Consider the following 15,916-nt stretch of genomic DNA (forward strand, 5'->3'; position numbering starts at 1 on the left):
AATACATGTCCTAGTTTCTTTGTAGTACTTATTGGTGGAAGCAAGAGAAGGGATGGAAATGATGAGGTAGGTTGGGATATCTTGAAGGAGAGAATGAGTTAGGTACTGTTTTCTAAACAGGGCACTAGACTGCTTCTTAACTGGCAAACTCATTACTAAGGAACAAGTGTGAGAAGAGAAGAGAATAGAAGAAAGGAAAAAAGAAGACACCAAGGTTGGAAAGAGTAGGCAATGGTATCCTATCAATGTGAGGATGTGGAGAAGGAGAGAGGGCTTTGAATCACTTACAATTACACCTATGGCTCCCCCTGTGTGCTGAGGTTTTAAGTCTTACTGGATAGATGAGACATCCTAGCAGTAAGCTATTCAGAGACAACAGAAGAGCAGGAAGGGGTTATCTTATACAACATATGAGGCACATTTTGATGCTGTCCTCTAAACCAAACAATTGCCAGCTACACTTCCTGCTGGCTTCCCTCAGAAGACAAACAACTTGAGCTTTCACAGCCACTGGATTTCCTAGGCAACAGAAGTGTAAACTTGAGAAAAGGCAGAGCCAGGGTAGGGATTGACAGTGAGCTTAGCCACTCAGGCTGTGAATCTGCTTCAATGATTGCCAAGCTGTGCAATCATCCTGAAGAGGGCGGCCAGCAAGTCTGAGGAGGGGAGGGAACTGGGAGGGAGGTGGATGGAGGAGCTGAGCCCTCCCAGGGGAGCCAGAGAGAGCGTCCTTAGTTTCAGATCCCAGCAACCGGTGGCAGCAGGTTAGCATTTAAGGTAAATGAGTGTTTTTGATCTATTATGTTTATTTGATCACTTTGTATAGATTTAGCTAAACAGAGAAAGAAAGACAGGGAGAAGAAAGAGGAAAGGTATTACTTTCTAAAGAGAAAACCAACACTTGGTGAGAATTCTTGGTTGTCAGTCTAGGGAGGAAATAGCTTGGTTCTGGGAGAGGCTTTTGTCATCTTTATGAAGAGGTGCTCAGATAAAAATAAAAAAATTATTTGATAAAGGGAAAGGAAATAAACATCACTGAGCATCACTTTGTACTAGGTACCTATGGGTGAAGTGTTTGGGTGAATTGCTTCAACTAGCTTGTATGGCCATTAAAAAAATTGACCTTCAAGAATATTAAATATCTCCAAGTTATATGCAATTAAAAGATTGAACTTTGATTCAGACCATGGTTTTTCTGACATTCACAGATGTGCTATTTCTGCCATACCTTGCCAAACTGACCACATAGACTCAGATAAGAAACAGAACTCTTATTAAAGTGGGCTGGCATAACTTGCTAAAACTTGTAGAGTTGATTTGATTTATCACAAAATTGAGAAGGGCCTTAGTAAATAGCAATATCTTGACTTCAGTCTGGGGTATAGGTAAACCATACTAAGTAGATGAAATTGTTTCCTGGTTTTAGAGCTCTTTTTTTTTTCCCTCAAAATCTTATAACTACAGAAATGTCTTTATTTTGTAATTGTGCATTTTGAATATTGAGATTTAAATCATGGCCATTCATTTATATTCAAATAGCAGTAGTCTAATAACCATAGCAGTGATCAATTCCAAATAGCAATCTAGTAGCATAGTCCTAGGTGCTGATGATGAAGACAGAAGACACAAAGTTTACAACCTTTGTCCTTAAGGGCCTTATAGTCTAGTAGGACAGGCAGTTCTGAAAGCAGACTTACATCAGGCTTCAACATGGACGCTATTTGGGTTTTTCACAGATTATACAAAGAAAGATGCAAGCTGTATTGCTCTGGTGAGGGTGGTTATGTGAGGCTTCACCATAGTGATTATATAAGGAAGAACAAGACTTCTCTAGGCTAACAAGCGAGGGAGGGTGTTCCTTAAGGTGGGACTGCATGTACAAAGGCACAGAGACAGAATACCATAGTGTGTTTGGGGAATGTGAGTGAGTATAAATGCAGAATAGATTTTAAAGCAGTGGAGAATTACTAGAAACAAGGCTGGAGAGTCAGTCAGGGCCAATGTATACTTCAGGTGGTAAGATGTTTGCTCTTTACCTGCACACATTGGGGGGCCACCAAAGGGTTTTTGATTAGAGTGTAAAGTTCACATTTCCATTTTGTAAAGATCGCTTTGACAGTCATTTGAAGGATGGTTGGAGGGGGAAGACTAGAGAAAAGGAACCAGCTAAGAGGCAATTGCAGTAGTGGAAATGGGAAATGAACAGGTCCTAGATTAAGGAGGTATCCTTGGCCATGGAGGTGGGGGAGGGAATAGAGATGCAAGGAGTGTCAAGATGGTGAAATTCTATAGGACTTGGCTGCTGATTTGATGTAGAGGGTGAGAAGGAGTCTAGGGTAATGTTCAGTGAATGACCTGTGGAAATGGTGGTGTAACTTCCTGAGGCAAAGAATAAGGAGGAAAAGATAATGAATTTGGCTCTGGAACATTAAACTTGAGGTGTCTGTAGGTCATTGAAGTGTGCATGTTTTGTGGGAAATTTGAAATGTGGCTCTGAAGCTAGCACAGTGCATGAGTTGGAATAAAGATTTGGGAGCTGTCATTCTGTCAGTGGATGTGGCTAAGACATGGCCATGGGATGGTGTGAGAGCATGATGAGGGGAAATAACCAAATCCTGGGAAACAGCATTTAAAAAAACAGGCAGAAGAAAAGGGATAGGCAAAATAGGTCAGAACCAGAGGAAGGGAGACAGAGGAAAGTAGATTCATAAACATTGAGAGAAAAGTTTTAAGAAGGAAGAATGGTCAAAACAACCAACTGCTGGGCAAGGTAAAATAGAAACTAGAAGTGACCGTTGAAGTTGGCCATCAGGTTGGCAGTGCTTCCTGAGAGAATGTTCAGTGGAGGGACAGAGGAGACCAGACTGCAGTGGCCTGAAGTGTGAATGGAACATGACAAAGTGGAGAAACTAGAGACTCTTTCAGGTAGTTGGACTATGAAGGGGGTGGGGGGGTTGACAGAAGCAGTCTCTGATGGAGGGACCACTGCAGATTCAGGAACTAAAAAGAGGAGCTGGTGGAGGAGAGGAAAGGGGCACAGCGGAGGGTTGAAGAGGGACTGAAATTGATGTCATGGGTGGAGATTATCCTTAAGTGGAAGGCAATTCTGAACTTCCTCTGGAGGATGGTTTCAGAGATAAATACCTTTGTAGACTTGGAGGAGGTGATGTGAGTTCATCTCTGTTTGTACTGTGATTTTCAAGGTAAGGTGTGGAGGAGAGTGGCATAGGTTGAAAAGATTGAAAGAGGAATCTAACCAATGTCATATAAAAGTATGGTTGACTGTTTTAGAAGGCCCAGCTGTGGTTGAAGAATAAATGTGCAGTGGCATATGTCCATCTTGGCCTGTGGGTTTGTTCAGTTGCACTTCACAGCCCGCTTTAAAAGAGAGGGCACATGGAGAAATCAAGCCAAGTTAGGCATCCATGTGGGAGCATAGGAAGCTGACAAGGGTTGAGGACAGAGGCTCTGGTAAGAAGTGGTCAGAATGATATGCTGATGTGTCTAGGATGAAGAGGGGAGGAAATGGATCCAGAAGGGAGAATGCGGTAGGTAATGGCTACAGCGGAAATGCAGAGTCAAGAGACTAGTGGTCACAAGTATCTAAGGTTGGAAGAAAGAAACTAAAAGGTGGAGAGAAAGTGAATATTGAATTTTGAGTTTTCAGAGGAGGCCATATTTGGCTGGTGATAAAAGTAAGAGATGGTCTTAGAAAAGGATGCTGGGAGAGTGAGCAGATGAAATTGGCAGAAATCAAGCAGCTCCAGGAACTTCACGGCTGCATGTTGAATGGATTGTCTAGATGAGTTGTGAGGTTGCCCAGGTTGATGGGGGCACCTGGGATGGGGAAGAGGTCCCTGAGGTAGTATCCAAAGTCTCAATGTTTTAGAAAATGACAGAGCCAAAGAGGGACATGGCAGGGATTCCCAACTGTGCTGTGCTTCAAAGAAAGATGTGAGAATAGGTCATCTTAGAGACTGTGAGATTCCATAGTACTTAGAATTTGGGGTGAAAAGTATCTTTATCTGTGGAGACTGCAGAAATAGAGTTCCTTATACAAATTCAGTTCTCAGGTATGAGAAAGACATTAGACCAGTCAGCACCTTGGGAGGGAATGGATGGCACATTCACAAGTAGTAATAGCATAATTTGGATAGAGCTAAGGGATGCAGGTAAGGGGTAATTGAACACCAGAGGGCCACCATAGAGAGGCAGGGCAGGAGGAGGTGCATTATTGTTAATAAGCTTGTCCCTATTTTTATACAAGAATGATTTGTGGTGACTACAGTGGTTCCTGGTTTAAAAAACGAATATTTCTTGAGATGTTGTGGACAGCTTACAAAAGATCCCTGGGGAAGTGGCAGGCACAAAAGAACCTGCTCATAATCTTGGCTCTGATAGTTACGTCTGAACTAGGACAAACTCTAAATCTCTTTGTACCTCAGTTTCCTTATTTTGTAAAATAGGAACAGCCACATCCCCTCTAATGTAAGAGTACTTTGTAAATTATGAGTTATTATCCAAACTTACTTTAGAGCGGACACATTTTCTGTTCTAAACAAATGGATAGTGAATAATTTGCAAAACACGGGCCACAGAAAGCCTGACACAGAGTAAATGATCAATAAGTGTTCCTGTTGCTTTTGTTATGGTCTGTATGTTATCTTCTGTATGGTCCTGGGTTAACAAACTATTTCTATATAAGACCAGACACTCAGAATTCAGGCCTTGTGGACCAGAGGTCTCTGTGGCAACTATTAAACTTTGCTGTTGTAGCATGAAAGCAGCCACAGATAACATATTAACAAATGTGTGTGGCTGTTTTCCAATAAAACTTTATTTACAAAGCTAGGTGGAGAGGCAAATTTGGCCCATGGGCTATGATTTGATGTACCCAGGTCTAGATCATTTAGGTTATGTTTGCCTGAACTCAGGTCTTTTTGATAAGTGCCCAGGGAAAGGTGGATCTTATTTTCTTCAGGGGAACAGAGGTTGAGAACCCTGAAATCATCAACATGCTAACTTCTGATTTCAGGACTCACATTACTCTCCATCAGAGTGACCTAGTTGCTCCAGATAATGGCATGGGATAAACTGATCTGGATGTGCTCACACACTTAATTTCTAGAAGGATCTGAATGTGTTCACACATACTTTCTAGAAGGATTCTATCTCTTCTGCCAACTGTGGCAGAAACTGCCAGCTTCCCACTCAATGGCCAGTTTCCTCTTCTTTATAAACGAAACCTGAAGGATAGCAATGTACCCAGCCAAAAAATTAGGTTTCTCAACTGTCTTAGTCTGCTTGGGCTGCTATAGCAAAATACCACAGACTGGGCAGCTTATAAAAACAAAAATTTATTTCTCACAGTTCCACAGGCTGGGAAGTCCAGGATCAAAATACCAGCATGGTGGGGCCTCTTCCTGATATAAGACTGGAGGCCTCTTTTATAAGACACTAATCCCCTTCATGAAGTCTCTACTCTCATGATTTAAGTACCTCCGGAAGTTCCTACCTCCTAATACCAGGAGTTAGGATTTCAACCTATGAATTTTAGAAGGACAGAAACATTCAGATCACAGCACCAGCCTCCTTTGCAGGAAGAGTCAATGAAATTTAAGTGGAAGGAGTTGGGTGGAGTCTCTGGGGATCCCTTAAAAGGGGATGACTCAGCTAGGAAGTACATTCTTCTTGCCCTCTGTTCTTTTCTGCTGCCTGGGGTGTGGATGTAATGGTGGGAGCAACTATGGTGATTTTGTAACTTCAGGCAACTCTGAGGATAAAAACAATGGTAAGGTAGAAAGATAGAAGTTCCTTGAGACATTCACTCTTTGAAATGCCTCCAGACTTCCTTTATACCAGAGGAAAACAAACCTCTATCACTTTCAGAGATAATTACCTGTTTCTATCATGAGTATCTAGACAGAATTCCTGTCTGAAATTCCAGTCTGCACTGATATTGACACTCTGACATTGGATTTCTATCCATCAACACTTCTTGGTTTTCTGGAAGTTATCAGTTAAGAACCTGTAAGATGCAAATAATTGGCTGGATTTCTAAGTGGCTACAAAATAAGCATTAAATAGACAATTGACTCCAAAGGAAACATTTTAAGTGACGATAAAATAGTAAGTAAGTGATTTTGGTTTCTAATGTTGCAAAAATACAAATGGTAATCATAACTTTATTCCCTTTATTCCCATCTAACAACAGTGGAAGATCCACAGTTGAGGTTTGTCCTTGCAGTGAGTTTGAAACGGGGTATTGGAAAGTTGCCTGATTGGTTCTAAGAGCATAGTCACTAAAGCCAGAGAGTTTGGAAAAAAATTATTTTTCTTTTGTCTTCTTTTCTTTTCTTTTCTTTTCTTTTCTTTTCTTTTCTTTTTGCATTTTGTACAGGAATCTAGCCAAATCTTTGCTTACTTTTGTGTAGCTTAGATCCTTTTTTTAGTCTGCTTCTTTAAGATCTTTCATGTGGCGGGCTGCCTGACCAGAATAGATTGTAAGTAATTTCCTGGTAAAAACCCCAGAGACTCAAGTCACAGCAAGATGGAGAAGGAGACAGCAAGGACAGTGTTATTAAGAAAGCTCCTGGTTCCAGAGATTCCCAGGGGATGCTCATTATAAGGATCTTGTAACCCTGGGACCTCTGTGCTTTATAAAACCTGGTATCACATTGTGTTAGCTACATGGGCCCTTGAATATCACACTAAACAGTATTTCTCACTCTCTTCATGGCCAAAAATGCTACAGAGGTTGCTAAATGCTGATAAAATTCTACTGAGAGGGGTGCCTGGGTGGCTCAGTTGGTTAAGCATCTGACACATGATCTCAGCTCAGGTCTTGATCTGAGGGTTGTGATTTCAAGCCCTATGTTGGGCTCCATGTTGGGCCCAATGCTGGGTGTAGAGCTACTTAAAAAAAAATTCTGCTGAGAGAACAGGTTATAATGGAGTTACTTTATCTCTTCTCCCACTTCTCAGGAGGAGCTGAGTCTCTCCTCACACTGGACTGTTAGTTATTTTTCCCAGGTAAAGGTGAATATGTCGGGTCAACCCAAGCATGTAGGAATAAGATTTTGCCGATTGTATTAGTTAGTAATTTGGCTGTAAGTAATAGAGAACCTGACCAAAGGTGTATTAAGCAAATAGGGGCTTCTGTTTCTCACAAGCTGCGAATGTGAAGTCAGGCAATTGCCAGAACTCGTTTAGCGGCACAGTGATGGTAGGGCTGTAAGTTGGTACCTCTGTGATTCCCTTGGCTTTTCCCTTGTGATTGCACGAAGGCTGTCACATCTCCAGACAGTGCCTTCTCGTTCAAGGCAGGAAGAGGCAAAGGAGATGGAAGAGTTCTCCCAGAGCCCTCTGTACTTTTCAGCTGAGTCTCTGGCCAGAACTCATTCCCACTGCCACCCAAGTGAAAGTGGAACGTAGCAGACAAAGGAGATTGGAATGACCCTTGAAGAGCCAGTTGACAGTGCCTGGAAAATCTGCTGTAGTTCAAATCCAACCAAGTTAAAACTACCCTGAGGAATGTAAACTCCTGTAAGGGACGTTGGCTATCTCATTCATTACTATTGTGTGGCACGTAATAGGTGTTCAATAAATATAAGTTGGCTTTAGGACCAGGACTAGAGTGAGGCAAAAGGAGGCACTCACTCTGAGGCTCAGGCAGGTACAAGGTTGACATTGGCACAATTCTGAGAACGCTTCCTTGAACATTACACCCTAGGAGGGTCTGGGTAGCTCAGTCGGTTAGGCATCCTGCTTTGGCTCAGGTCATGATCTCATGGTTCGTGAGTTTGAGCCCCGTGTTGAGCTCTGTGCTGACAGCTCAGAGCCTGGAAACTGCTTCGGATTCTGTGTCTCCCTTTCTCTCTGCCCCTCCACCACTCGTTCTCTCTCTCTCTCTCTCTCTCTCTCTCTCTCTGTCTCTCTCTCAAAAATAAATAAACATTAAAAAATAAACAAACAAACATTGCACCCTAGACACTTACCTGAATCCCAGCCCTGGTTGAACTTAATAAAATGAAATTTCAAGAAGATGTATGAAGTAGACACTTTACAACACTGATATTTATACATTATTCTCAAATCATGCCATATCATAAACACTAAAATGAGGATTTAAATCACACCCCCAAGATCAGCAGAAAGAATAAAAGACTATAAGTAGAGGTGGGCTCTAGAGAAAACTGCCTATTGACAAGAGCTAAAGCATGAATTTTAAGCATCTTGAGAAAATGCATTTTGGCAGAGAGGATCTGATAAGATGCCAGAATTCACTGCCATCTCATTTCCACAGTGTGCCCGTGTCATTAAAGCATAGATTACATACTGTCCTACTTTAAATCTACAAGGAAGTTGGCAATCCAAACAAAACCCAGCTGTTTCATATATTCATATGTTGTGGAATAATTGTCAACATAATTTGTGGGAAAAGAGTAAATATAATGGAAGATAATCACCACAGTAGCTTTGCGCTTAGATTTCAGAAGAAAAAAAAAACATTCTTGCACATCACTCTACTAACTGAGCAAGGACCCTGAGGAGAGAGGGAAAGGGGTCGCATTTAGGACCCTGTGTGGCCTGTGTTTGCTGTGCATTGTTGTCCCCTTCCCTCCTCGGCAGTGAAATCCTTCCAGCGTTCCAAGGCAGTCTGTTCCTTGAAGCTTTTGCTTTCCTTCTCATTTCATGGGCCTTCTCCGAATTCCCAAAGCAGTTTATGAGCACAATGGCATAGCTGTTGACAGCAGAGACTTGGGCAGGACACTCCTACCTGTCAGCCCTGACTCTGCCACTGCCTTGTGGCATTTTCTCAGCCCATGACTGGGGTATGTGCTGACTTCCTGGAATAGGGCAGCAATATTTGATAGAACCCACCGCATGAGGCCATGTGCTCATGTGTGTAAAGCACTGAGCCACAGGCCTGGCCACCGGAGCGGTTACAATTGTGGTTATTACCACTTCTCTTCCTGCCTGGATCTGATCCTATGTTAGGTTCCCATCTTTCCTCCAGGCCTTCCCCTCAAGGTCTCACTCCTGCCACCAGAAGAACTTCACAGCTCCTGTCACTTAGATTCTCAAACTCTGATGTACATGCAAAACCTCTGGAAAACATTAAAATACAGAAACTGGCATTCACACCTAGAGATTCAAGCTTCCTGTGTTTGGGGTGGGGTGTGGACATCTTTATTTTTCAACAACACTTCTGGGGCTCTCCTTGTCCCTGATGCTCCCAGTTCCTTCTCTCCAGCAGGGCTGCTCAGCCTCAGTACTACTGGCATTCTGGACTAGAGAATTCTTGGTTGTCGAGGGCTTTCCTGTGCATCGTAGGATATTTAGCAGCATCTCCGGCCTCCACACGTGAGATGCCAGTAGTACCCCTCACCCCTGTTATGACAACCCAAAACATCTCCAAACCTTGTCAAATGTCCCTGGGGTCAGGGGCTGGGTGGGCAGGGTGGGTGAAATCATACCTGAATGGAACTACAGCTCTACCTCACCTGCAGAATTAGCACAGTCCCTTGCATAGCCAGAGGTGCCAAGGGTCTGTTTAGTTGAATTGAGCTCAGATGGATTCAATGAAGGATCTCCCAGGATGTCAATGACACTGACACACACCTGTGATTATGCCTGGAGCGGGGTGGTTCCCAATATTCTACTGCAAAAACTATGTCTTTCTTCATATCGTCTGAGTCTTTCATTTCAGTCTCAGAGGAAGCACATCCTAGCCACCTGCTACACTGCTCTGAGCACTGGGATCTAATGTTTATTCCAGAGGAACATTTTCTATGGGGAAAACCTCTTGAGGGACCACAGCTTTTTGCTGTCTACCACACAGCAATAATTAATTTATTGAATGGACTGGAGTCAATAGAGATAGTTTAATTTTTCCCAACCACGACCTTCAAACGTGATCTGTTGTATGTCTCACTCCACCCCTGGATGACATTTCCAGTATTAAAAGATGCACTGAGTCAAAATTAAAATTTCAGTCTTACTTCCTGTTCCCAAGTAGAGAAAGGGTAAAAACCACTGCATGCCCTCCATCCCCATGTGGATGGCCCTTAGGTACGGGGTCAAATCTGAGCTGGCAGATGGGGAAAGGTTTGGCTTGGATGTGAGCTGTAGAGAAGGAAAGTATGACTCCTACGTCTTAAGAATGAGCTTGGAGCCCTAATGTTTTAGCAGCAGCTACCTCCTCTTTTCTTTGCCTTACTCTTTTCTCTGAATAGAAGAGTGTTTAAAATCACAAGGAGCTATTATAGCAACCCTAGGACCCTTGCTACTGAAATGGTTAATGTAATGGCACAGGTATTTAACAGTGACATAAATTCCTAAAAATGCTTTTAAGGCAAAACTCATCACATGGCCTGGCTGTGGGGAAAATGGGCTTGATAGCAACAAGAGGCAGGAGAGGTCTTTGGAAAGATTGGATGGCTTTGCTGGCAGTTGCTGTTCTCACAGGGCGGGCTTGTGTGACTTTCTCAGTAGGACGGTTTTCTCAAGGCACACACTGTCCCCCTGTCCCAGCACCCCGAGCACTAGGGTGCAAAGAAGGACTGTCCAGGCAAAACCAGGCCCATCCATCGTAGTGCACATCCCTGCCTAGCCTGGAGAGGCCAGGCTGCTGCCGTTCCTTCTCCTCAGTACGTGGCCCACCTCCCCTGTGCTCCCCCTCCCGTGTTTACAAGGCCTTCCTGTTTCCCTAATTCTGTCTCAACTCTTACAGGCTAACTCTGCTCTCTAAAGTTTACCCAAGCTGACTAAACCTGCTTCAGCTCCCTCTGCTCCTTCATATAACCACCCTTTTCCCGAGAGATGAAAACAAGAAGTGTAGTGTCACAGAAAACAGAGAGGATAGTGTTCTTTAGAGAGTGGAGTGAGACATTTCCTTTGGATTTTTGCATCAGAGGATATGGAAGATCTTGGTGCTTTCTCTTGATGGATGTCTGAATAAGTGATCCCTGGGGCTGTCTCTTTGGTTTTGAGATCTACCTCTGTGTTGCAGATTGTTGGGGTCAGGTTCATGAGACAGAGAGAGAAGTGAGAGAAATATGTAATTCAGCTTATTGCCACTAAAGAGAGACAGACACAGAGAGACAGACACACAGGGTGATGTAATTCAGCTTATTGCCACTAGAGGACACCAAAGACCACAGTCTGGGGCTTGAGAGGTGGTGGTTGTTTTTTTGTTTTTCCCCCATAAAGGTTCAACTTAACTCTGCCCCTGAACTCAGGAAAGAAGACTTTCATTGAGAATTATGAAGAGACAGACCTCCATGCATTTTTACCTTTCCACATCCTGTCCCATAATGATTCTTGCATTCCAAGAAGAGTGCTCTGGCAGTGACAGGCAGCTGTGCACCAGGACAGTGGGATGAAAGAGCCTTAACTAGTTACAGTGTGAGAAGACCTGGTGACCATTGCTGCAAAGTCTCCTTTGGCTTTGCTGCTGGTGGCTCCACTCAGCCAGTGCCCCATGTCTCCAGGACTCTGTATCCTTTTGCTCTGTGCGTGTTCCTCCTCACCAGCCAGTGGGGGTGGGGTGGTGGTGAGGAGCTGTCAGCAGGCACTCTGGCTGCCACAGCTGAGCCCTCTCTCTCCTTCAGACTGCACATTCATGTGCTCTCCATCTCAGATCTCTTTACCTTTCTCTGCCCTGCTGCCAATATCTCCATCCAGTCAGCATGACCTCTCATCTGATCATCCCCAGCCTGTGCCACCTTCCCATCCATTGTCCACACTGAACCAGAGAGCTCCTTGACATTGCAAACTGTCACCCCCTCATTGAAGCTCTTTGTGATCTTCTGTTGCTCTCAGTACAGGATCCAAACTGCCCAGCACGGTGTCCCAGGCTCCTTGTGATCTGGTGCCTGCTTACTTGCCCAGTTTCGTCTTTTTCCGACTTTCCACTTCCCACATCCCCTCCCTTTTGCCACAGTGCTTCACCTTACCACCCACCCACCCTTCATCAGTCATACTACAATACTTGTGTTTCTGTATTTATACCGTTTTCTCTTTCGCTTTGGCCTTGGTACTTGGAAAATGCCCAGTGTCCTTCCTACTTCCACCCCGTACGACCTTGGGCTGGATGACTACTCTTTCCTTTAGGATGAAAGCTGAAACATCACCTCCTCTGAGAAGTCTTCAGGGTTAGCACCCTCTTCTGATTTGTTGTGGCTGAGTAGTGGGTTGCTCCCTGCCAATTCCCACTCCCGGAAGCACTGTGTTTCTTACTCCCTGTTCCACAGTCTAACCCAGTGCCCTACTCTTAACTAAGCCCTTACTAAATATTTGGTGGCACAATAGACCAAGTGTACCTGGCCCAGGGAAGTGTGCAGGGCCAACACCAGGTGGCGCTGCGGCCACGTGCATCAGGAGGGATCCTGACGTTGCTCTGGCAAGGCTGGGCCTCCTCTGTTGTCCCCATGCCTGCTTTTCGAGGCTCCGTAAGGGTCTCCTGCAGTCAGGGACACGCTTTGTGCCACGCTGTGATGTTGGTGACACACGTTTGGGGACAGACTCTGGCCCAGGCCTATGGAAGCCCTGAGTGTCTCTCTTCTTCCCCAAGACCCTCCCCGATCCGTGCCTTCTTTGAAAGCCCCCAGTTCTTACCAAACCTGTTTCCTGCCTTGCTTAACTACGTGACTTCAGTACTCAAATTTAGGATTCTGTGCTATTCAAGGGCTTGCTTGTCAGAGTAATCCTTCCTTTACAGCACTGGTGCCCTGAAAACAGCACACAAAGCCTATTAAACTGTCCATGAAATGTGTAAATAAATGATGAAAGAGAATGCTTAATATGGGTATTTCAAGTATGATGGCAGGAGAGAATTTGTGGTTTTTTTTTTTTCCTGAATATATCAAATTCGACTCCAGAGGTAACCGTTAGTATGGTCACTGTGTCCAGTTAGGCACAGGAGATAGAACCAGCAGGGTGTTTTCCTGGACTCTACCCTGCTCTCCTATGAGTGGGTTCCATCAAACTGTTCTTTGAGGTTCTTTTATATTATTTCACAAAGGTGGTGAAGTTGAAAGAGGTCTGCATGAAAGTCAGAAGATCTATGTTTGGGTATGAGCCAGCACTTTGGGCCAAGTTGCTTTACCAGCCCGCGCCTTAGTTCCCTAGTCTGCTGACAGAGGTCAGGACCCGGGGCCGTCACTCAGGGTCTCACATGGTGTGTGAATTCCTGGGAGCCACACCGACTGCTCCCCACTTGCTTTATCTGTGAAATAGAAATCATAGTTATGATTAGCTAATAGGGTTTTTTTTTTAATTGAGATAAAATTTACATAACATGAAATTAGTCATTGAAAAATATACTGTACATTCATAATGTTGTGCAACCACCACCCATATTGATTTCCAAAACATTAAAGCCCATACCTATTAAGCAGTCACTCCCCATTGCCGCCTTCCCCCAGGCCTTGGCCGCGACCAGTCGGTGTTCTATCTCTGCGCATTTGACTATTCTGGATATTTCAAATGAATGGAATCGTACAATCGTGTGACATTTTGTATCTGGCTTCTTTCACTTAGTGTGCTGTTTTTGATATTCCCCCACATTGTAGCACGTGTCAGTACCTCATTCCTTTTTGAGACTGAATAATATTCTGTGGTATGCTTTTACTCTCTTGCCTTTGTACGTAGTCTCCTCTCTCATTAGTGGCTTTGTCCCACTCTCTGCCTGTCAAATTGCTATTCACCCCCTGATGCCCACATCTCAGGCTACTTCCCCAATTCCTGTGGCTCTCTGTTTAGGCATTAATATTGTACTTTTCTCACTGTCCCATAATAATCCATGTGTACCTCCCTTTCTCTACCCACTAGGGAAGTCTGGACTCCCTAGGAACAGGGACAGAACTTTGTTCATCTTCAGGTTCGTAGCACCTAGCAGACCTGACCAACACTATCTACCCAACAGATATCTGTTGAATTCGTGAGTGAGGAGATTCTTCTCACATTTGTCAAGTTTACACTTATTACACAAAAGGAGTAGGCAGTAGTGTGGAAACAGCTCATGATAATGCACTGTTACTATGATCCTAAATCTGGGGTCACGTGGAAATAGTGCATTTGAAACTTGGTGGCCTGGGACAGGTTGAACCACCTTTTGTTCATCTGTTTGTTCGTGGATGGACATTTGGGTTGTTTCTACCTTTTGGCTATTGTGAATAATGCTGTTGTGAATATGACGTATGCGTATTTGTTTGAGTTTCTGTTTTCAGTTCAGCCCCCAGGGTTTTCATGAGGACTGGGCACATGCTTATCACATGGTGGGGGCAGAATAAATGTTAGCACTGATGTTATTAATTTTATCTTGAAGGTGTGTAAATAGGTCCCCACGTGGGTTCTTTCTCTTGCTGTCTCACACACACGGGAGCTGGATCTCGCTCTCTCCCACTACTGGTTTGTAGCCTGTACGTCTCTCCATTCCCCTCCTGCCTGCTGCCGTGGCTGGTGTGGCAAACCAGGGAGGGGAGGGGAGGGTGAAAGAGGCGGGGGAGAAGCAGTGGAAATGCGGAGGGGGAGGTGAGCGGCTGGGAACCACTGGGCAGGTAGTACGGAGGAAGGGGCAGAGGCAGGAAGGACACCAGGTCCGGAAATAGCAGACCCTGAGGAGGGTCTAAGAATGAGGAGGGCACGGGGTTGCTGCTTTCCTGCTCCAGTGGAGGGAGGCGGGGTGAGGCTGGGGCCGGTACCACCAGCAGCCTCTGGTCAGGACTAAGAGGTACCTCAGGAGAGGATGTGCAAGGGAGCAGGAGGTGGCTGGAGTGAACTGATGTTTTTGTACAGAAAGAGGAGATTCTGGTAGTGTCTGGAGCACTCTGTGGGGGTGGCGTTAGGACCAGAAGCTGGGAACAAGCTCCTGGGGTCGTCAGCTTGACATCAGGTGACAAAATAGTAACAAGAAAATGCAGGTTTGAGGAACACGAATGCTGCCAGGAAGGCAGTTGATTTGGGCTGTGGATGAGATTGTTGGAGTAGAGTCTGAACACTCTGGGTAAAAGCTCCTTAGGAGCTGAGAGGGAGGTCTCCAGAAGTGTGGCGTGTGGTCATCTGGAATTCTGGCACACCTGTACCTCTGGTGCTGGAGGGAGCAAAGAAGGATCCACATAGCTTTGGTCAGAGCAATTTCTTCTTAATGTGGAATAGAGAGGCCACGACCTAACAGGCAAAGGCCTCCTTCTTGCCCTGGTGTCCAAGAGAACTGAGAATAATTACTCACATTTGCATTTATATAGTGTGAATTAGAATGCAGGTCTAGGCGGAGGGAACCCATAAGATGGCTCTTAGGAGGTGCTGTAGGAGATGAGGCAGTCAGGCACGCGCATCCCTGACTTACCTCTTCTGGTCTGTTTTCAGTCTGAGCTTCCCTCCCTCCAAAGTGAAACAATATGATCTTTGTTGGGGAGAATTTATAGCTTGTATTGGAGAGGAACAGCTTTAGAGAGCGTTAATCTGAGAGTTGTCTTCTCTGATGACAAGAATCCCCTCCTAACGTGGCGCTCAGGAGAAATATCAGCACTTGGCCAGGGATGGGGGGCCCTTAAGCCAAGGGCAGATCCATTCTAACACCATCTTTCTGCATCTTGAATGCTGTGTTTGCATAGCCTTCAACCATCTTGCTCCTTCATTCACAATTCACATTAAAAAAAAAGTAGTTTCTAGAGTCCCTCATTTACATTGGTCAGTGAGCTCGTAAGATGATTAGTTGTTTTTGGAATAGGGAGGAACTTTCAGATCATTTAATCCAATCCTTCCATTTGACAGAGGAGGAGAAACCAGAGACCCTGAGATTTGCTCAGACATCCCTGGGGCCGCGTCTCCAGGCTCCCAGGCCAGTATGCTTTCCACTCTTGTGCAGGTTTTGAAAACTCCAGCCCCACTGCAGGAGTTTGTATGTGGC

General features: G+C 44.7%; 1 protein-coding gene across 4 annotated transcripts in view; it reads left to right on the plus strand.

Moving 5' to 3' along the window:
- Nucleotides 1-691: 691 nt before the first annotated feature.
- CAPSL (calcyphosine like) overlaps nucleotides 692-15,916 on the plus strand; it is a 33,227-nt gene continuing 18,002 nt past the window's right edge. For 2 of the 4 annotated variants that reach the window (XM_030331399.1, XM_030331407.2), the window contains exon 1: nucleotides 694-777. The gene's annotated coding sequence lies outside the window, so the exon portion shown is untranslated. Of the gene's footprint in view, nucleotides 778-15,916 lie in introns of all 4 variants that reach the window. The other 2 variants (XM_030331386.1, XM_030331416.1) reach the window with 2 other exon arrangements.

Source organism: Lynx canadensis, chromosome A1, assembly GCF_007474595.2.
Source record: "Lynx canadensis isolate LIC74 chromosome A1, mLynCan4.pri.v2, whole genome shotgun sequence".
Taxonomy (NCBI): Eukaryota; Metazoa; Chordata; class Mammalia; order Carnivora; family Felidae; genus Lynx; species Lynx canadensis.